Source organism: Syngnathus floridae, chromosome 5 (assembly GCF_059516105.1).
Source record: "Syngnathus floridae isolate MCC-2025c chromosome 5, RoL_Sflo_1.0, whole genome shotgun sequence".
Lineage (NCBI taxonomy): Eukaryota > Metazoa > Chordata > Actinopteri > Syngnathiformes > Syngnathidae > Syngnathus > Syngnathus floridae.
In genome coordinates, this window is record NC_142417.1 from 833729 (window position 1) to 849197 (window position 15469).

Sequence of the window (15469 nt, forward strand, 5' to 3'; positions counted from 1 at the left end):
AACATAAGAAAACAATGCTGCAACGGTAATCATTTCTTGACATGAACCCGGGCTGGCTAAATGCAGGCTTTTGTTGCCTCTTGTGTTTTTCGAAGAGGCTCTCCACGCAATGTTGTTTTTTTTCTATTGGCTTATTTACACGTCCTTGGTGAACCGACGGCGTGTTCTCAGCATGGAGTCCTTCTTGCATTCCTTCTGAGCTTTTTGGCTCCCACGCACGCTCAAGCTTGAATGGCCAACACCTCGCAGCGAAACAGGTTAAAGAGCCCCCCGGTGAGGTTTGCTAGCGAGCAAAAACCGCACGAGAGGAAAAATAGCTCACAAAAACCGCACGAGAGGAAAACTAGCTCACATCTCGCTAAACCGAAGACAGAAATGAATCATTCATAACCTCATCGCTCTATGATTCAAACTTTGATACTATGTTGCCATCATAACAATCCCGATTTGTTCTGTCCGGACCGAATCTGCAATTTGAGTCGGGGGGCAGGTGCAACAGGTGCGCCGAAGGCTCGTCTACTCTGCCGCATCGTACATTTTTCCTGAATTTATTTTTTACAACCTTGGGGACATTCAGCTTACGAATGGAATCCATTCAAGCCGCGAATGGAATTCACAATTGGCACTTCTGGAAGAGAAGGATTACGCCTTGACTTGTTGTTTTAAATGGCGGCGTCAAAGCCACTCAGCGAATAGAATCGTCTGCTGGTGAGCAATTGGCCAAGACTGGAAACTTCACAAGATTTAATTATACCCAATTGTGTGGTCCCTACAGTCACGCCGAGCTATTTTAAGGCACTTAATGACTCCAAACAGATGGAATCTCCGTTCTTTGATAACAAGCAAAGTGGGAAGAGAACGACGACAGCCACCGCGTTTAACATATCAATGCGTGGCGACGTGGGGGGGAGGCGGGTTTGATCGCTCGCCGGCGAGTGATCACAAATTCTGCGTGATGCAACGGCGGTGAAAGCGCATCACGCTCCGAGAGCGACACGCCGCTCGGGTAAAATGTCACGCCGCCTCGCCTCGCCTCGCCTTGCCTGGTCCTCCGGACTCGTCTCACGGCTTGTGTGCTCTCCGCGAGCTTTTTGAGTCATGGGCACGCACCGGTGAGTGACGGCGCCCTCCGGACTGAGAGCCCGTTTGGCGTCATGAGATTAGTTCCAGCTTCTCTCACATCCTCAAGGGCCACTCCAAAAAAAGGGCCGAGCTGCATAAAAGGCCCGGCGTGCGCTGATCAAGACTTAAGATTGGCTTCCGTGCACTCCGTAAAAGTTCCTTTTCATCCCCGAATTTTCAAGCTGTCTTCTTCAAACTTTTATACCATACGGTCTTTGATTGAAGGATAAACGTGAAACGTCCATTTAACCGACTAATTGGAGGAACAGAAGCTGTCATGTCAACTATTTTTAATTTAATTGCCCAGTAGGCTGCAATTTCAATGTGACATGAGGTACCATTTAAAGAGCCCAAATACGTCCATATTGGATCGTAAGTCCCTGCGCTTTTGTAGTATCTTATTACATTTCATACCCTCCAGAAAAAAATCTCCCGTTATCTAATAAAATTGGAGATTGTAACCTTAGCCTTAACGTGTTCATTTCCCAGGAGTGTCTCTTCTCTTCTCTTCTCTTCTCTTACAGTTCATTTCAGTGGAGCGCTACGTAAACATCAAGACGCTAGCCTACTCATCTCGTCGTAATTCAAGTTAGTGACATGACGAGCGCAAGATGACTTAGGTCGCCGTCTGATTTTTACATTCCGAGTGCGCGGGGTAGGGGGGAGGAAATCATCTGCTCGGCGTCGTGATGGCCCGGCGTGATATTTCAAAAGGTTACAGCGCAACTGCGTCAACGCCATTGTTTTGCGTGGATTTATATTTGTTTCAAATGGGCCTTGCCCGTTGTCTGCGATAATAAATGCAATGACAAACAACCGGGCAGCGTGCCATTTGGAATTCATTTAGTCAGACAAGGTAGAGATAAAGGCGGCACCCTGATTGCCCGCCGGCGACACTTCGTAAATCAGGCGACGGCGTGGATGAATTAGGCCAGGCGAGAGGAGTCAGTCGGGCTCTGAAGGACAAGCGCGCCCGGGCGGGCGGCGTGTCTATTTACAAGCGCGTGCTTTTACAGCATCACTCTTCCTCCGCTGTATGCTTTTTCAAAATTGTGACACTCTGATAAGATGCAGGGACACAGCGGTATCGTTGCAGCCGCCTTGAAAAGTTGTTTTGTCTCAGCGCTATCATTCTCTGTGTCAGATATTTTAGACGAGCCTTTATCTCTTTTTAATGGACGCCTGTCACTTTAAGATGGATTACAACTGCTTGATATTCGCCGGATCATTTGCTCTATTTATCACTAAAGTATTTTTAAGGCGTTGCAATAGTGATTATGAGGGGCGGTTCTCGTGTCAGAAGTTTGGGGGGGGGGGGGCGCTAAGGGCTTTGGCGTCAGAGAACATCTGCTATTAGCACAAGCGTTAACATCGGTGAGAAGAGATTACTGGGTCAAACCATCTTTTTTTTGGTTGAGACTGTTTAGCAAAAGTGAATTTGGTGTAGAAAACAAAAGGGGAGAACCACTGCTTGACACCCTCTGCGTTCATTGGAATGATCGCATCAAACCAATGAACATGAATGAATAACAAGTATGATAGGGTTGAAATTGAATTACTAAAACTCAAATCATTGCCCGTTTTCACATTGGGCGCCTGCGATTCTGTTGCGCCACACAAAGCCTCTCTGAAAACAAATTTCCCGTGAATAATGACAGCCACTTCATGCAAATGGAAATATAACAGCGACTGCGGGTTGGGGGTTGGAGGCTTCGGGGCCAAGTGGAGGCTCATCACGCTGCATTGCTCGCAAATACAATAGATGGACTTGCCATCCCGCTGAGCAATTTCAGCTACGGCTAGAAGAAGAAGAAAGAAAGAAAAAAAAGCCCCTCGGAAATATGGCGCACTTTCCGCTAATGGTCTGGTCCCGGTGTTGTTCCAACCAAATGGTCTGTAATGAAGCCCATCACGGCTTCTTTTAGTTTGTTTACACTGCAGATAAGCAGCAGGGTGTGTTTGAAAAGTAGGACTTGGTACTGAGGGGTGAATCTGGAATCTTTTCACTGGCTATGTGTGAGCAATATTAGAAAAAGCCCTTCTTGTACACTTGTACACCATACGTTGTTAAATCAATACTTGCCCAAAGGCGTCAATCAAAATGGAGTAGCGTTACAACCACCGAGGATGTCTTGTTTTTTTGTCGCATCCGTCGGCTGGATCATTCCAAAACGACTTAGCGGACTTGCATGTAACTTTGTGGAGGGATGTGATCAATCTACTGAAGATTCATTCTTATACGTTGTCAATTCATTTTCGTGGCAACAAAAATCTGCTTCATTATATTTGCAGTACATCCCAATAATGCACAATACAAAACAAATGCATTGCTGAATGTACATTGAAAATCAGGACATGACCTTACGTTCAGTCAAGTGATTTTGCAGAAAGTCGCCCAAATGAAACACTGGAAAGCACACGGTAATACAATGCACACATGACATACTATGTTGTTTGCAAGCAGGTCAACAAGGAAGCGGGTGAATAATAACAGGAATTTTGAAGGTGACCTGAGGGAGCTGAGTGTCAGGTGCAAAGCACAATGCTCCACTGCCCTCCCTGCATGCTGCCCAGCACTCGACCATGTGGTCTTGATTTAGATGAATGAGCACACCCTCAACCTCTGGACACAATCTGATAAAAAAAATATATATATATACGTATATATATATAATTTATATGGAGTTTCCATATATACTATATAACTTGGCACTGTCAGCATAAGAGTGAGTTGTGGAGTCATCCAAAAGTTCTGCCCGCATCACATTCCAGGCTTCCCACCCCACTTTGGATTGCAAATACGGCACAGATGTCCTTAACAAGCATGGCTGCTCAGCCCAGATGTTGGCATCACTCGGCTGGCGTTACAGATGCTGCGAAACACAACTGCCACACTGTGTATTTGGACGAGTGCGCATCAGCAACAATCCAAGAAGAGCGTAGAAGCAAAACATTTTTGGACAAACGTTCCTACTTTTTCCCTTATGTCCAATCAAAACTGAGCATAAATGGGTTTTTTTACTTGAGGCCTGTTTACACGCCGCCTCCTGCCCAAGTCAGGTAGGAGAGGCTCAATCTCTGCCACCACCCTGATGAGGATAAGCGCGATAGAAAACCAACGGACGGACGGACAGACAGACGGATGAATGCCTCCCGCAGCTGTCCCTCTAAATCGCAGGATCATTAAAGCTGTGCAGCTTCATCATATTAAAAGCTTTGCATGCAAGGTAGATCACAGCGAGCATTTAATTGCAGCCAATGATCAATCAAATCATTATTTTCTCCACGCACTCTTGCATAGACATTAAAAGCAATCAGCTTGGAGATTTAATGTCACTCAGTGACAACAAGATTATGTTCGTCGTGCCGTTAAAACAAACGAAATGAAAAATTGACAACATCAAACTATCTTCAACTCATCAACTCTGTCGTTCAATTTGCCTTTGTATACTTTTAATTTTCCATCAGAACACAATTGAATATTGCTATTAACCCATGGGGTAGCTGCCACAAAATGGCGGCGGGACGGATGGATGGATGGAAAGATATTAAGAAAATTCACGTAAGAACTCAAATTAGTAGAAAATGGCCGTGTTAATTCATAATGTCATATAAGATGATGTTTCAAAAAAACCAAATCCCTTTGGTGGGGTCGTGGGAAAGAGTGAAAAGCTCTCCCGGCAATACAAGACTGAGAAAAAAAAAAAAAAAAAAAAGAGACTTATTTAGACGCTCGACACTTTCACTTTGTACTTCCATTTCGGAGGATTCGCCGCTGTGGGCTTTTTACGCCGAGCACCTATTCCAAGGAGATAACATCGCAGCCACTACTTGAGATTTTGGAGAGTGATTCTTAAAGCGCAAAGTAAACGCTCCTGCCCAGAGAAACCTCGCCGGCAGCTTATTCCGTCACATCTTGAGTCTAATCTTCATGGTTGCAGTGCTTCCTTGGAGACGATGACTCAGCCGCGCAACCTTTTGCTCAACTCTCAGCTTTGAGTTGTCTCCTGTTTTTCTTAAGCTTGCTGTCATTCCAGGAGCTCCAAGCAGTAGTCAGAGCTGCCACTGATTTTGGAGAAACGTCTGGATTTACAGAAGGCTATCGGTGTTGCCATTATGTATTGATTGATTGATTTCATCATTGGAAACACAGTGCCTCAAAGTTTGGACGTTTTGAATCTTGGCTCAAAACGTCCTGTTCGGTTCATTGAAGGAAATAAACTGTCATTTGAAATGTGACTTTGAATCTACCTTTTTTTTTTTTTTTTTTTTATACGCGCCCTGTGGTCATCTCCGTCCTCTACAAAAACGTGTCATTTGAACAAGGGTGTGTAGACTTTTTAAACCCACTCATGAGGGGCATCTCAATAAATTGGGATATTGAATATGGAATCTTTTTCTCCACATTTTGTCTTATACAAGTTGACCTGACCTTCTGTCTGAAGATAATTTCTGACAAAGCCCAATCAGGCCGCCCTGCACAATCATATCGCGCCTAATCTTTCTGAACTGAACATTCTGAATTCGCAAAGGTGCCTCATGATTGCAGCCTTTGACAAGGGCACGCCAACCTTCTCAAGATCATTCTTGACTTCCCTTGATGAGGTTTTGTCTTTGCTGAGAATAAAACGTTTTGCTCATCCACTTTGTTGTGAAGTCTCTAAAAATAAGGCTAGAAATCTGCATCTGCAAGATCTAACACAAAAAAAAATCCCTCTCGACTCTTTCAAGTCTGGCCAACGCAGCAGAAGTGTGTCAAACTACTCCTTGAATTATATAAGAATTATTATATACGTTACTTCAGAACCCAGAGTTCCCACAAGACCACCGTCTTTGTTGTGACTTTTAGTCAGAAGTCGTTCGTATTATATATAAAATTCTCCTCAAAATCCCCGGCGGCTCAAAATTCAAACAGACACGGTTATTATTTAAGATTTTCTTCTCAATCGCTCAATTAGAGTCTTCTGTAAGACTTGAAGACTTGAAAAAAAAAACGAGAATAAATCCAGAAAAAAAAAGACCAAAAGCAAGCACAAAGCCTCTTAGAGCCGAACGACGGGGGATGAGGTGGAAGAAAAAAAAAAAAAAACATGAAACGTAGGGAGGAGAATGATTACTGAGTGTGCTTATTGCACTTACGATACTTACTATGATGATTTGTTAAACGTCTCAAGGAAGCAAAGGTGAAATCTGAAAGCTTAGCAAAAACACCAAGTTGCTAGCTTGAATGCTACTTAGCATGACTATGACAGTAATGAGGTGGCTCCGAGACTCTTATTAGCGCTTCCCTTTGACCATTATCTAAGTAAGATGCAAGACGGTACAGAATAAACTTAGCGGGGTCACTGACAGGACAAACTGAATTTGCGTCAACAGCCGTTGTTGTTGTTGTTGTTGTTTTAATTAGCATCCCTTCCTTTTTCTGTTTACGGTTTTCCAATACACCTCACATACAATTCTAACCTTCAAATGCGGGATTGTAATAAAACAGAAAATGGGATTATCTTTGACAATATAATAACATAAAGAGCCTTCCATCGCTTGAATGTAGCTTTTTCTTCTTTCTTCAGTGGAACACCAGGCCCTCCCTCACAAAGCCCCATTTATTATTCAAGGTTTTTCTTTTCCTGTGGCTGGAACCTGTCCCTTTTTTGCAGCAAAGCAGCTGCAATCAGGAGGCTCGATATATATATATATTTTTTTTTTTACACTTGGTATGACTGCTAATCACATTGAAAATGCGTGATGTGCCTTGACATGACATTGAAAGAGCATCGGAATAATCAAAATAATCATTTTTCATACCTGCAACCAGCTGATCAATACATGTATTTACTTTGGGTATACGGTGAATAAAAGCTTCAATATGTCAGTGTCGTACAATGAATAATTCAAAACGTGGAATAAAATATACTGTATATATTCCACAAAAGGAGAGAAAAGAAATGTAAAGATTCATGTCAGTCAGAGGCAAAATAATACCATCTGCCCACCCCGCAGAGATATAATGTTTGCTACACAGCACCAATACATACATCTCTGTTTTTGCATCAGCATATAATTACGCCACCTACGCAGTGACATGATTGCAACCCGGCCTTCTAATCCACCCAAACATTGTGAGTCGCTGCACGGTAAATACTCAACAAAAACCGGCAGAAAGAGGAAGACGACGTTGCAACGTTTAAGCATATTTGGACGGGAAATGATGAATAATTGAATTTGTGGGGCACGCACACACACGAGCACGTTGGAGAAATACTGCACTGGGTCTCCAGTGCCATCTAGGGATGGTTGGCAGAAATAAACACAAAAAAGCTGATAATGGAATTAGTCGAGCAGGTGTCCCAATACATTTGTGCCTGCATAATAGCAAAACAAGATCCACTCATCACGTTGACCCATTACCCTTTGCATTAGTGATGTTAAACAGATTTGCTGCTTTTTTTTTTTCCATCCTGCAATTCAAAAGGACAACAAACGCCTCTGCTCGTGTCCCCACGCTGCATTTATTGTCTCGCTTTAATTGTTTGGGAGGAAAAAGCAAACAAACATTTAACATAACACTGATGTTATTATGCCCAATGTGCTCTTCTCGTTAAACGTACTAATGTCTGTTGTTGAGCGTTGGCTTGCGAAAATATTTGTCTGTTTGAAGATTAAATAAACTTACGGCACTTAGACTTTAAATTAAATTCTTTGAACCTTTGAAAAGATTTTTTTTAAAAGGTAACAAGATATGCAAAAAAAAATTCTCTTCGGCTTTGAGGTATAACAAATTTTGCCCGTTGGAGGGAAACACTGAAATCTGTTTTTGCGTTGAACTAGTGGAACATACAAGTTGTTCTATTTTTTTTCTCCACACATTTTCGAAATCTTGTTCGGATAACAGTTGCATGATACTACCATGAAGCATCTTTTCTGATTGTAAAGAATGCCGAACGTAAATTATACGTTGCAGAAATAAAACTAATTTTGCAAAAATAATTATTTTCAAACATATTGGTATGATATAGCCCAAATGCTATTTTTTTTACCAATCCTCGTGGCATTACGAGAAAAAATGTAGCCTACAAGTACATTCGAACGAGTTTGCGGGTACGTTCGAACGTATTCGTGCAACTATGTCTGAATGAACGTTTTCATCCAACATATTTCCTCCATATTGGCATCTTTCTGCTGCCTGCCCTGTGTGGAGCGACACGGCAAAGGGAAAGTTCCACAAAGCCACTTCTTTATTTCCCGTTCGGCTCTGGCAGCGGGACGCAACGCACAGAGGCCAGCTGTTGTTCTTTTCACCGTTCTCATCGTAAATGTTGTCATTCCCGCTGGCTGCTGTTCGCATGCCATTGGCGGAGCTCGGTGCCCTCGCCGTGGCGACATTCCAGAGCCGTTCCATCCCTTCGTCTGCCATTTGGGGACTGTGGCTTTGCTCCAGGGTCAGGCTCATCTTACCCTGACTGGGGATTTAATGCGCTAGCCAAGGGAAGAAGGAAAAAAAGACGCTTTGCTTTGCTTTGCTTTGCTTTGGACGCTCTCCTCTAACTCCACATCCATTATATTTATTGCGGCGAAGATTAAAAACGGATAAAGGAGAAGCCGCTCTGATATATGCAGAAGGGAAACTTTTAATTGGCTATGCGGAGAACAGATGTGTTTTGTTGTTCCATTACCAACCTTCATTTGCCATAGTGAATATTTACAGAGGGCAGTGGGATTTACAAGCTTCCAAAGGTATCCACTCCATGTAATGTAATTAACCCAGCCCAGCTATTGTTCAACATGTAACTCACCCTTTGTACGCAAAGTAGGCGGGTTTTCTTGTTTTACTGCAGTGCTTGAACATGTCTAATCTAAATTGTGTTCCGCCGCAACATTTACCCTTTATGGGTTATTCGTTCGCCGTAACCCAAACTGGTGAGTGGCGACAGGATCTCGTCTCATTTCTCCGATCATTATTCAAATTAGATTGATTTGTTCCCTCCTCCCTTACACTCAGTCGGAGTGTTAAAGGGCTGCAGCGCCTCCGAGACGCACTATCTGTATCTCGCACACGCTGCTGAATTACACTGTAAGTTCCTGACAATAAGCTCATGAATACTGAAAGAAATGTTAGACTTGCCTTTCTGGCAAGAAAGCAACGAAAGCGGAGGGGGGGGCTTGAGCCAGTAATGAAAGGAAATATGACACCGCAGTTTAATTACCGCATGAGGATTGCCTCGCGCTTCTGTACAAATATATAAATATCGATTCCCGCTTGCACTGGAAGCTCTCGGCTCTTTATCATTGCCTACGTACAATCCCTCATTCCGATTAGGTGCCTAAAATCTGACTTTCAAGCGATGTCCTGTTGGTGTTCCAAGCTTTCTGTATGTCAAAAGACTTTGAGAGGATTTGGGGAAGACTTATGGTCGGTCTCAAGACTTTTTTTACCGGACTTTTTTGGTTACTTCAGTCTAACCCGGGTCGAGCTGCCGGAGAATCTCGCTTGGCGACTCGGACCATCTCGCCGGCCTCCGTGTCTCTCCGAATGCGAGAAATGTCTGCAGCTTGTCGTCACCGCCGGGCGAGACGCATTAAATAGTGTTAAAGTCAGGCATGAAGAGATGTTTCATTGAATTACAAAAAAAAAAAAAAAACACACACAAGCTAAAAATGCCCTTTCAAAGCACTTAAATGTATAAGATCAGAGTGGTGCTCCAAGCTCCTTTGACTAAAGGCCAACCAAAAAAAAACCTCCTTAAAAGCTAAGTCGTTTTGTAAACAACACATGCTTCCTCACAAGGTCTAAGTGTTTTCTCGGCGCTCTTAACAGGCTGAATGCCTAACAGCAGTGGCCAAACAAGCTATGTCGAATTGAATCCTTGTCAGAGAATTAAAGAGAAGCATCAACAACCTTGAAACAGCTCCTGTTGTCTCATTCATCTTAAATGAACGTCTTTTTTTTTTTCTTCCAAGTCAAGCAGAAAGACGACAAAACTAAAGCAAGGATCCTTCTCGGTGCATCGCAGGTGCCCGACACTCAGCAGCCACCAGCCAGCCACGCAGGAGCAAAAGCCTCGACTTTCAACCCACTCGCTCGCCGCCTCGCGGGATCACGAAAACATCAATTTCCTAATAGCCCACTCGTGTGATTCACCGGCACACCAACTAAAGATATTGCAAAGGCGCTGGCAGGGCTGACGCATCGCAAACACAATGAAGCCTCCCCTCTTCCCAAAAAAAGGAAGCTATGTCACTCGCTGGCAGATGAGTCGGACAGATATCACGTCTCGGGTCAACACGGAGGAAGAGTCATAATGACCGGTGAGAGGCGTACATAAAATCATAAGCATTTTAGAAATCGAGAAAAATCAACAACAGGGTTCACTGGTTGAAATGCTTCGTGAAGAAAACTTCTCAGTGGTGTTGTCAGTTCCATGTGATACATTTGAAAGAGATTAGCAATGTTGTAGTAGGGGGAAATACAAAGCTCTAAAGCTGCACGCGCAAGCTAGCACAGCTGGAAATAAGCAGCTGGTTACAGGAGTTTTCTTGCGATACAGAGCTCCTGAGTTTGTTTGTACGAGAGCGTTAAAATTTAATCATGCCGGTGAATTGTGTACCGAACCTTTTTGTATACACTCTTAAAAACAACCAAATGGGCCTTGTAAAAAAAACGGTAGGGCGGCCATAAGTTGGATCAACGCGACTGTTTGGGTACCCCCGTGCAGCAAGTGCACTTCATTATGTAAGTCATTGAAGTATAGATTAAATGCAATCATACGCACGTGCCTTAAGTGGACATATGTAATCGCAAAATAAAAATCAAGAGCCCAGGCTCATTGTAAACTTTAACATTGATATGCTTTCCAGCCACATACAAGCCAGAAGGGATCAAACAAATAGAAACATTCAATCATCGGTATTTTAATAAAGCGCAGACGGGCGGTTTCCTTAAAAAAAATAAAAAAGCAGTCCCACAAGAACTGAAAATGTAAATATTTTAGTGAATAAAGTGGAACAAATAAATTTTTCTAATTTGTGTACGCCAAGCCATATGGCCTGTTATACTTGTTGAATATGAAACACTCAGATCAAAATGGCATCTAGAATTAGCATGGTGTCAAAAAATGGATCCAACGGCTAACTTAGCGTATGTTCATTTTAAGCTAGTTGTTCCAACCTTGGATATAGCGGCCGAAATGCAAGGCTGAGTTAGGACAATTTTTGTTGATCACACTTTCCTTATATCCTGTGCTGGACATTTTCTATTTAAATCAAGTTGCACCAAGGCTTCACGCTATTTGGTTAGTTGACGTCAAGCTCGCCAAACCAACGTTGCAGCTCCAGTAGGTTTTCACACCTGGACAAACTTACTCTCTATCTACATTTTTTAAAATGTGCGAGCAGTCACACTCTAGCGGTTCAAGGCAATTTTTTCATGGATTTTAACGAAGCAGGCCGCATCTTTAAGCTTCCCACCCAGCGGGACACAGAAATAGTGAGTGGAATCTAAGTGAGCAACAATCTCCCAGAAACCACAGAGTTGGACACGGAGCAATGTGGCCGCTGGAAATCCTCAAAGTCTTTCAGTACTTTGATAGAAACTTCACTGGAGAAGTGGGGACACTAAGGGACAGCAAGTGTTTGAAAAAGTACAGCAAGCAGAAGGCTTGAAGCAGTGCAGATAAGGCTAATGGCCGTAATGGCAGGGCTAATCCCACTATAACGATTCTATTATATAAAATTACGATGTCTCCCTTTCATAAGGTATTATCATTGGGGGGGTTCATGGTGCAGTGAGGTTTCCATGGTTATAGTCAGAAACCCTAAATTGAATGAAAACTAAAGTAGGATATAACGACCCCACACACGGCAGGCTTAATACATTTTTTTCATCCTCCCACATCAACTGGGAAGTACTCGTTCGATGTCGTGCGGCGAAAACACACGAGGCTAACTTCTCGTTATTGGCGGAACGTGTCCGCCGGGTGATTTTGATCCAAACGGGCTGGAAAATGAGCAGGTGAAAAAACAGAAACAAGAGTTTTCCTGATGTAGGAAGGCAGATCAAGCAAGTTTGGGAAATCAAAGTGGGGAAACTGATAAGCCGATGAGACCATCTGCTTGAAAAAAAATATTTCCCATGAGCGGCTCTGTCAAAAACAGCAGAAAAAACAAACCAGATGCCAACACTGGATCTCTAATAGAGGCAAAACAAGAAGCTGATGCTCCTCGCTGTTTTTGGGGGTTTTTTTTGCAAAGACCACAAGCGATTGATCTCGACAATTTGTTCAAAATGTGAGCATTCCGATTGTGTAGTGCTTCGTATTGTTTCCCTTCATCCTGTGGTTTGCCTTTGACTACCGGACCAAGTACAGCAGTAAACAAAGTTACAATGTAGAAGCAGTCATTCTAGCCCTCATAGTAAAAGCTGTATAATTTGCAGTTGAGCACATCAGTCAGCAAATAAAAGCATGATTGAACATTTTGGTCAAGCTGCAAGAGTGGTATTTACTTACCATTTTCTCAAAAGGGGCCGGATCTGATAAAGAATCACGTCCAACACACAAGACCAATTGAACGAGGTGGCCGAGGTCATTTTTCATCTTGACGTTTCTTTGTATTGAAATGATAACAATGCCACGCCCATAATTGGATTCCAATGTTCCTTGTCAGTCGAGTAGATAGTACTGTGTGAGGAAGGAAAAAAAAAATCATTACTATTTAGCACTTTGAAAGTTTGCAGAGTTGTCAAATAAAAATGAATCAAAGCAGCTTTATTTTCCTTAAAACAGACATCAGAAGAAATGATTTCTGGATATTTGCTGAGAAGAATTTTGTTAGTTTGATATACAGCAAGTGCGGCTTGACTGAAGCCAACGCTAGCATGTCAACCGCGAATAGCTAGCATACAACTTCTCATACAAGCTTTTTGTATCGGACTTTGGCGCGAGTGTCCAAACAATGATTTATAAATCCCATCACATTTTGGAAAGTGCCATTTATCTGTATTGACTTTCCCCACGCACGCCTAATGGTTGTGAAGTTTGAAGGCCACGGAATTACGGGATACTAGCACCATCAATCTGTCAACGCATCCGAACTATGCCGCTCTCCTGGCAGACACGCGAGTTCTGAATTAATGAGAGCAACTGTCATTGCCAAATTACTGACACGGGCTCAAAGACAAACGTCTCCTGGCCGATGCCAAACAGCAGGCACAAGAGTGATTAATTCCGAGAGGACGGACTATCATCATCATCATCGTCGTGGCACGTATCACCGTGCGTTGCTTATGTCCAAGAATTTGGATTATGGAAGCATTTCATTGCTGAGATGAGACGGCGGCGAGGTGGCCCGGGCTGACAGGATCTTGGCGAGCGAGCGAGCGAGTGAGCGAGCGGAGCCCGTGGGTCAGTGGCGCCGTACTTTCTCAAGGGCCCCAATTTGATCCGATGACAGGCTTGAATTACTCGGTCACCGTCCTGTCGACTGCAATAAGGATAGCGAAGGAGAGCTTGGGCCAAGGTTTAGTTGATTCTGACCCAGGTTTCATAAAAGGCTCACAGCCAATAACTGCTGCAGGCAATAATGCATCTATGTTTTCATAAGCGAGAGGCGGGTCTGCATCCCTTCCTCGGACCAGTGATTTACATGTATATGACTCTTAAATATTTGAATAACTTCCATTATAGTTGGATCATCCATCGAGTTTCTGTAACGTTTGTCTTCATTAGTCTAAGTGAGCTGGAGCCTATGCAAACTGATTTTGGCTAAAAAGGAAGCTTGCTAGCCAATTGCAGATGCCATCAAAAGGCGATACGACCATTTTCTAATCAGAACGGACCGGTTGGAGACAGAATTACAAACTCTCCACAAGTGTCAGACATCGGTCCTCAAGGGCCACCAACTAGCACTAGTTACACAACTACATGCTAGTTATCTAAACATCTAAAATTTAGATGTTTCCCTCCTCTAACACATAGCTCATCAGGCTTCAGCGGTGGAGAACACAGGTTGTACTTTCAAGCGAGAAGGTGCTAAAGCCCCGTCAGACATCTGTGTAGCTCCAGTCGACTCAAGCCCCTCAAGCATTCTGTTTGATATTCTAAAATATATTTATCAAGTGTTTTCTCAGCACTCCCCTTGAGCTCCGGAGAGGGGGGGGGGGGGGGGGGGAACCTGCAGCCTGATCTAAAAAAAGAGAATTGAATTGTTCTGCTGGTCTCTATATCATACGCTGGACTGACTAAACTAAATCTAATAAAACAATACTTAGAAATGTGTGTGCGCGTGTGGTGGCCGGTTTAGATGTTACATGTCCTTTAATTTGTGTCATTTTTAAAAAACGGACTAAAAATACAGCCAAAGAAATCACATGCCACATTGCAAACAATTTGTTTGTTTCCTCCGAATCATTCCACCGTTACCTGAAAACGTACAGCCATGTACTTTTTGTCACATTGTCATCTTAAGAGCCAAGGTTCACCCCTGATATCACCACCTCGGAGAGAAGCCAGATCAATCAAATCCATTATCTGGCTTCTGTGTTTATCTTGCTTTGAAAGTTGCAGCAGGAGCCTGGCCCTGCGTTGTCATAGAAACAGTTGCGGCAGGAGCAAGCAAAATAAATAAAGAATAATGATAAAAAAATAAAGGTTAGATTGTTGCTGAACTTGGGTGGGATGTACGGAGTAATGATGAGAGTAGTTACGGGCAAGCGTGAGCAAGGCGGGCGGTTGCTGCTTTTGTTTGCGAGGCAGACTCATTAGCGGAAAGCGCTGCAAGAAAAAATTGCAGTGAAGTAAAAAATCACAGGTAAGCCAAGTGAAGGTAATATACACGCTCTCATTCTTGTATGCTAATCAAGGCTCAAGAAAAATGATGTTACTTTTCCAGCTGGTTGTTAGCGGCACCACAATGCAACCTTCCGTCCTGTCTGTCTGTCTGTCTGGCTGGCTGCTTCACATTTAATATTCACAACCCGGGGATTATTGACAATGCGGCTTGGAGTAGCTCTCCATGCAGGATCATCTCAAAGCTAGCAGTCATGCATAAAATTATATTTTCGCCCCATCCACCTATATCCAGGAAGAAAATCTTTTGCTGTGATTTGAGAACTACATGAAGACTAATTTTCAAAGAGTGAACAATACATGGCCAAAACAATTTGCTGACCTCAAGCCTATGAGGAACGTGAAGAGCATCCTTACAAGGATGAGAATGTGGATGTCAGGATGCAGTGGATATAAAAAGTCTACACACCCCAAATCAAATGACAAGCTTTTACAATAATAAGTGAAATATATTAAACAGTAAATCAATTAAATACAATATACAATTTATTATTATTATTTTAATT

At 43.0% G+C, this 15469-nt stretch overlaps 1 long non-coding RNA gene across 6 annotated transcripts in view; it reads right to left on the minus strand.

Annotated features, from left to right (window-relative positions):
• The window catches only part of LOC148397309 (uncharacterized), a 157842-nt gene that overhangs the window by 138036 nt on the left and 4337 nt on the right, over positions 1-15469 (minus strand). For 5 of the 6 annotated variants that reach the window (XR_015858602.1, XR_015858597.1, XR_015858599.1 and 2 more), the window contains one exon: positions 12627-12797. This is a non-coding gene — a long non-coding RNA (uncharacterized LOC148397309). Of the gene's footprint in view, positions 1-3407; positions 3757-12626; positions 12798-15469 lie in introns of those variants that run through there. The other variant, XR_015858598.1, reaches the window with a different exon arrangement.